The sequence below is a fragment of the Cavia porcellus genome, unplaced genomic scaffold (assembly GCF_034190915.1).
Source record: "Cavia porcellus strain 051 isolate PalLab524CR breed Dunkin Hartley unplaced genomic scaffold, mCavPor4.1 scaffold_4, whole genome shotgun sequence".
NCBI classification, from domain to species: domain Eukaryota; kingdom Metazoa; phylum Chordata; class Mammalia; order Rodentia; family Caviidae; genus Cavia; species Cavia porcellus.
This window is the reverse complement of record NW_026947487.1, coordinates 4,250,597-4,258,186: the sequence shown is the minus strand read 5'-3', so window position 1 is coordinate 4,258,186 and position 7,590 is coordinate 4,250,597. Positions and strand designations below refer to the sequence as shown.

The 7,590-nt window shown below is 37.4% G+C and overlaps 1 pseudogene; it reads right to left on the bottom strand.

The window, feature by feature from the left end:
* Positions 1-3,705: 3,705 nt before the first annotated feature.
* Positions 3,706-7,205, bottom strand: LOC134475559 (pyridoxal-dependent decarboxylase domain-containing protein 1-like; annotated as a pseudogene).
* Between the last annotated feature and the right edge of the window lie 385 nt (positions 7,206-7,590).

Here is a 7,590-nt window from a genome sequence, read left to right as displayed (position 1 = left end):
CATAAGAAATAACTAAATAATTTTTTAAAGAATAAGGGAGAGATTGAGTTAAAACAGGACATAACAATATAACAATAGAGGTCAAAGCATGACTGTTTCAGCAACCTCATGCTTCATCACCAAATAACCCGATTTAATAGTAGTTACCATAGTGTCTGTCTTTTTCCTTGAAATATTTGGATAAAACTTCATATACTATAGCTTCAAATATTTCCATATCAAGAAGCCCAGAATAAAGCCTTTCTAATTAATAAGTGAAAATTTTATAAGGCTTCAAGGCCACATAATGGGGAATCATGATTACCACATATTTTTATATATTTGAATCATTACTTACATTAGGGAAACTATTCGGTATTCATACATGCGAGATTGATTTATTTCACTTATGAGTATGGTCTCAAGCTGCGCCCATTTATTGATAAATATCTCAATGTGATCCTTCTTTATAGCTGAATAATACTCTATTGTATAGAAATACCATAACTTTTTTATCCATTCCTCAGTTGATGGACACTTGGGTTGTTTCCAAGATCTGGCGATTACAAATTGTGCTGCTATAAACATAGGTGCACATATATCACTGTGGTATGATGCTTTCAGTTCTTCTGGGAATATGCCTAGAAGTGGGATAGCTGGAATAAATGGGATTTCCAATCCCAAATTTTTGAGAAATCTCCAAACAGACCTCCACAAAGGCTGTACCAGTCTACACTCCCACCAACAGTGCAGGAGAGTTCCTTTTTCCCCACAGCCTCTCCAGCATTTGTTGTTGGTTTTCTTGATCCTGGCCATTCTTTCAGGAGTGAGATGGTATCTCAGTGTGGTTTTAATTTGCATTTCTCTAATGACCAATGATGATGAACATTTTTTCATGTATTTATTTGCCATTTGCATTTCTTCATCTGTGAAGTGCGTATTCATCTCAGATGCCCATTTTTGGATTGGATCTTTGAATTTTGGAGGTCTGAGTTTTTTTAATTCTTTATATGTTTTAGACAAGAGGCCCTTGTCTGAGAGAGAGTTCACTAAAATCTTTTCCCAGTTTGTGGGTTTTCTTTTCACTATGCTGGAGATTTCTTTTGATGTGCAGAAGCCTTTTAACAAGAGGTGATCCCAGTTATTGATTCTGGGAAGTATTTCCCGTGCAGTTTGAGTCCTGTTCATGAATTTGCTACCTACTCCTATGTCTCCAATGTTTCTACCCAATTTGTCTTCCAATAGATTTAGTGTTTCTGTTTTAATATTCAGATCTTTGACCCATTTAGATTTTAATTTAGTACATGATGATAGACATGGCTCTAGCTTTAGATTTCAGCAAATGGAGAGCCAGTTTTTCCAGCACCATTTATTAAAGAGACTGTCGTTCTTCCAGTGAACCTGCTTGGCTCCTTTATCAAAGATAAGTTGGTTGAGTGTGTTTGTAGTTGTGGTTGTATCTTCTAATCTATTCCATTGATCTTCAGCTCTGTTTTGATTGCAATACCATGTTGATTTTACTACTGTTGCTTTGTAGTATAATTTCAAGTCAGGGATTGTGATGCCTCCTGCTTTGTCTTTGCTGCTTAGAATTGCCTTTGCGATTCTAGGTCTTCTCTGGTTCCAGATGAAATTTAGGAGTGATTTCTCTAGATCTGTAAGGTATGTTGATTGTATTTCTATTGGGATTGCATTGAATCTGTATAACAGTTTTGGGAGAATGGCCATCTTCACAATGTTTGTTCTTCCTATCCATGAGCAAGGGATGTCTTTGCATTTTCTGAGATCATCTTCACTTTCCTTTTTCAGTGTATTATAGTTTTCACTGTATAAGTCTTTCACTTCTTTTGTAAGAGTAATTCCTAAATATTTCATTTTTTGCTTGCTAATGTGAATAGTCCAGTTTCCAAATCAATTCTATGAACTATCATGACCTGATATCACACACAGAGGTGTTTGCACAAAAAGCAAACAGACACAAGATGACAACTTTGCTCTTAAAATAGAAAGTTAAAATATAGGATTAAATGCCAAAATCATCAGTGCATTAAATAATATACCTAATTTTTCTTAAAAATAAATAGATCAGTATTCAAATATGCTAATGTAACATATCATGATAACAAATGTTTAAAAAAATTCTGCACATTTCAGTGCATGTTGAAGTAAGATATAATAGAATTTAGCAGGTTTTCTTATTAAAACATAAATCTTTGCCATCATGACAGAGTTCATTTTTGCAGAAAGGATGGGACCAAGAATGTTCTAGTGAGTGTTCTCACCTTCTTAGGTGAAAAAAGATGAATCAGCACTCTAGCAACTAACTCAGGGTTTGGATGCCTACTAAAAAGTGTGGAATTGAGGTCTGCACGATGTAATCCTTTAATTGAAAAAATTTATCTTGTTAAAGGTGATAATTTATCTCTCTCCTTCATTATCTGCTTTATTTCACTGTACCAAATACACAGGGAGAATGTTTAATGTACACCAGAAAAATTACATTTTGAAAAGTGACAAACATCACAAAACCCATCAGTGTAATGCTTAATGGGGCGTAACTAAGGCTTCCCACAGGAACTCACAAACCCAGTGTGAATTCACCACCATCTTAAACTCCACAATTGATTGACTTTTCCAGACTAAAAAGGCACAGTGGCCCAACCTGAGGACAAAGGAAATGATGCAGTTCTTTGGGGAAATAGAATCCAGCAGGAATCTGGGAACTCGTTTCCGGTCATTTCAGCCTGGAAGGCATGACTTTTCATCTGCTATTCCTGAGTAGGACACAGGGTGAATCATGAGTGGATAAGAAGACACAGACCTCTGGATTGAGACAAAAGGAAACTTCACCATTCCAACCTATGTCAGGCTGCACAGCAAATTAATCCCCAGGCTTTTCCAGACAGAAGGGACCATAACCTGTGCCTCATTCCTAATTTAAAAGCTTTACAAGCATTTAAAAACTGACATGTACAGTGAGTCAGGAAGAGACTCAAGTTATTCTTAATTGGACAAGTCCTCAAATGTGTTCACAAAGAGCAGAGAAAGAAAATATTTACAGCAAAGGACAACCGAAGACACAGGCCCTGCCACAGCTGAAGTGGATGCATTCCTTTCTTAGTCTCCAGGAAAATCAACAGCTAAGAGATGGCAGGAGAGGGCTCTGGATGCTCTCTGGGTAACACGGAAACTCATTCCTTGAAGCCTGCCTGTAGCAGTGTGTATGGAAATGCCACTGCCCAGATACATTGTAACAGACAAAAACACTAATGTCTTGTTTGTGCAAAAGCTCAGCACAGCACCCAGAAAGTCCTCAGAAAAAGTCACCATGTGCAATCTAATCATGTGTGTATACATTTAGAAAGATGAGAGCAAGTGTTTCTGATGGCAAGCACCTGACACTGTAAGTGTTATTTAGGGATAAAATGTCAACTGCAACTTAGGGAGAACTGGTTTTACTGCATTTGAGTAGGCCAGAAACAGTAGGTTGGTGTTCTGCATACACATAAAATAACTGATTTTCCCTCTGAAAACTCTGGCTTTCTGGCACAGAATTGTGCAAATATCCCATTTATATGGAAGGAACATGTAACACACTTCATGTTTTCATTATAACTTCTTCTATGAAGCAACAGTCAGTATGATCTCAATCTGAGCACTGATTCTAAGTGGGCTCTTTGGCTGTTCCACCTAGGGCTGTCAGCCTTGGGCTCTGTTCTGGAGGGCTCAGTGAGCTGGTCTTGGGGGCAGGAGCCCCTGGAGGTGACCAGTGCTTTGGGTCTCTGGGGTGCATTGCTCTAGCCTACTGGGTGTATCCTTGGGCATTTCTAAGTCTTCCATGTGACTGACTGAGCTGCTCTCACTCCCTGCATCTGAGCCATTAGGGACCTGGAAATCTCTGTTAGGTGCAAGTACCTGGGGTCATTGGAGGCAGTGTAACCCCTATCCCTCGCACTTTGTACACATATGTGTGTTCTGTGACCTCCAGAGAGCCCGCTATTAAGTTAAATCTTCATCCCTGTTGTGAAGCTTGTGCTGGAGAAAACCAGCTCAGTGCAGTGCTACCACAGGAATCTGGTGCACCACTCCCTCTTCCAGAAGTTGCTCCTCATTTACCATCGGCAGCCAAACCTGAGCTTCTTGAGTTCCTTTCCAGATGGCTCTGTCTTGTCTTCCAGAAGTCTTGAGTTTTCTTCAGTTTCCTGAGGAACATAAATGCAGCTCTTCATACTACTGTACTCCGGGCCCATCATAAATGTGAGGCTAGATTCTAGCACATTTAACTTTTTCAGCAAATCAGCATAGATTTCTTCTTCCTCTGGATCTTATTTTAAAATTCTGTTAACACCTTTGCATGTTCCTATCTGACAACATCTATTCCAGATGAATTGCAAACAGTCCCTACTGCTTCCCACTTGGATTCTTTTAAAGCTGCAGTATTTGGGTCAGCACAGAAAATTTTCCATGGATGCAGATTCTAAACTGATCCACATTGGCTCCTCATGTTGCTAACTCTGCTGTCTTCATCGAAGGACTGAACCGTATACACATGCCCTCGACTTCCAGATTCACCGTGGTGAGGCCATTCACAAGCACCAGCTTCTTCAAATGCTCTCCTGGCTAGGAATTCAGAGCATCCCAGGAAAGTCTCTCCCAGAGAACTATGGGTGTGGGGGATACAATGCTGTCACTGGAACCTCTTTTAGCACTGAATCTGAACTTGTTAATTCCTGGTAAAATCTGAATTCCCCTGCTGGAGAGCTGAGCTCATCCTCCACCAAAATTTAGGTTCAATTTCTTAAAATGTCTTGCAACCATTGACCAAGCTGAAAGGCATGCTTTATCCTCTCTACAATCCATGGAGTCCAGAGTATTGTAAAGACAGCCACTGAGACTAAGGGATATAACCACAGGTATGTTTGAGTGTGTAGGATGGAAAACCATATAACTGAGCTTTTGTTGGATCATTGAACGGAACTGTCTCCAATTTCACTGTATGAATGTTCACTTTATATGCTTTAATTTAGTGATATGGACAACTGTTTCTGGGAAGATAATATGTAACCTATTAACTGGTGATTTTGTACTGTATATATTTTTTTCTAGAAATACTGTATTATTAGTACCCATTTACTGCATTGTTTTTTTATGTCCTTTCTTTTTTTCTTTCTTCTTTTTCTTCTGTCTTTAAATAAGAAAAATAAAAAGACAGCCACCAAGGAGGGCACAGAGTTTGTATGCTCACTTCCTTAAGCAACAACTTAACTAGCAACTCATGTCAAGGTGGGCCTACCACATTTGTCCAGTGACATCACAGGAATAGTGGACATAACCAGCAATGGGGTAGGAGTCAAGATCATGCTATCACATTTAATTGCAGCTGTAAGTGATAAGGAGCAAACACTGCCAGACCCACACCCTCCATACATTTTTCAAACTCCAGCCTGTGTGTTCCCAATTTAAGCTCTGTAGGCTCTGATTTCTTATCCAGGGACCCTGCAGGGCTGAAGCATGGAGCCCATTTTGGCCTGGGGTTACTTCCACTTTCCATTTCAGACCAATGTCTTTCTCTCAACTAGCAATGACAAACTAAAACTTCTAGTAGGAGAATAGATGTCATACACAATTGTAGCAGAAGCTACTAACTAATCCACAAACCTATGACAGCATGTGTACAGATATTTTAAAATTTCAGTGAAAGGTACTTAAGAAGGCTTGGAAATATTCTTCTATGAGAAGGCCTAATTTTGAAAATTCATGATTTTTCTTTCTAAAATATGTAAATATAACAGACCACAATTAAAATTCAATCAAGTGGTTTTAACTCAATAAGTAGTTCCAAAAATCTATTTAGAAAAATGATAGCAGTGTTGAAAATAGATATTTTTTACACCCATACTGCAAATTCTGATAATAAGGGTCAAAGCAGCCACTGATGTACATTTAATATAGAACTGATGGAACATTTCAGCTGAAAAGGAAAATTAGATAATTATGTTCATCTCCTGAGGGAAGTTAGGCCCTGTATAACATCAGAATAAAACAAGATGAAAGTAAATATCTAAAAATACATAAAATGCAACACTAGAAAATGAATTGGGTTAAGACGTATTTTTAAACATGTGTAAGGTTATGATTAAGGAAGTTTTTAAAGAAGAAATACAAGATCAGGCAGTCAGAAAGGAGCATGGTGTAACCCAAGAAATTGAGGGAAGTAAAGCAGAACTAAAGAGGTGATCTAACAGAAAGTACTTAAGAAACAGTAATTTTAAAAATTCTAGAAAGTGCCTGCAATTTAATAAGAAAAGCAAAAATAATTTTTATAAATGGAAGAGAAAACACAAACATTTCAATCTGAATGGACCATAACTATACTGGCCTATTTACATTTTATCTTATTTTTAATTGCATGTTTGTATTACAAAAGGTGGTACTTGTTTGAGGATGTTGGTCCACTGTTCATTTGAAATAATTTACCTTCTTTTTTTTTCCTTCTCCTCACATGAACTCCTTTGTCATTGCCAAGAATCGCCCTTTAAGCTTTATCTTATTTTTTCCCTTACTTTATTTATTTATGCATGTTTTGGATTTCTCATTAAAGGAATTAAGAGACAATTTTATATGTCTGGCTTGTTTTCTTTTTTAAAATAATGACTTTATTTTGTTAAAATTTGCACACTACACAATTTAAAAGCTAAACATTTATGACTCACTATGTTTTCGCTTATGGACAGAGTTGTACAACCTTGACCACATTGAAATTTAGGTATTTTTTGTTTTCTCAAGTCAAAACACTCAACCCACTAGCTGTCATCTCCCCATATCCTCTGATCTAAATCTAGAAAATCGTAGGCTCACTTTCCTTAGCTTGAGGGTCTCAATTTCTAACTATCCATTTCCCCGAAAATGAAACAATTTCACCTTTTGTAGTTAAAATATATACTTTTTATACAAATACTATATTTTCCTCATCTACTCACCTATCCATACATCCAGACTGCTGCCAGACCTTTGCTATTTTGAATTAGGATGCTATAAACTACAAGGCTATGCATGTATCACTCTATGATGATGTATTTATACCTTTTGAGAATACACTTGGGAGAGAGATGGCTTGGCCAATAGGACTTTCTATTGTGAGTTTCTGATGAATGTCCAGACTGCTTCTAATAATTTAAATTACTAGCAACATTGCAGCACTGTTTCCCTTTCCCACATACACCCATCTGCACCCTGCCAGTCTTCATTGCTTTTTGTGTTTGTGTTATCAATGATTGTCATTTATACTGAAGTAAACTGGAACCACAAAGTCATTTTGAATTGCATGTTGATAACAGCTAAAAAGCCTAAACATATTTACTTTTTTGATGGACCTATTGGCTGTTTGTCCTCTTTTTGAGAAGTGATTATTCAGTTCAATTGTGCAATTCTGATTGGGTTATACTGGGGAATAACTTTTTGACCTTTTGCATACACTAAGTATCAGTCCTCCACCAGAAGTATAACTAGAAAACTTTTATATCATTCTGTAGGGTTTTTTCACCTAATGGTTATTTCCTTTGTTTTTCAGGGCATTTTTCATTTGATACATGCCATTATTGTCTTCTGTGT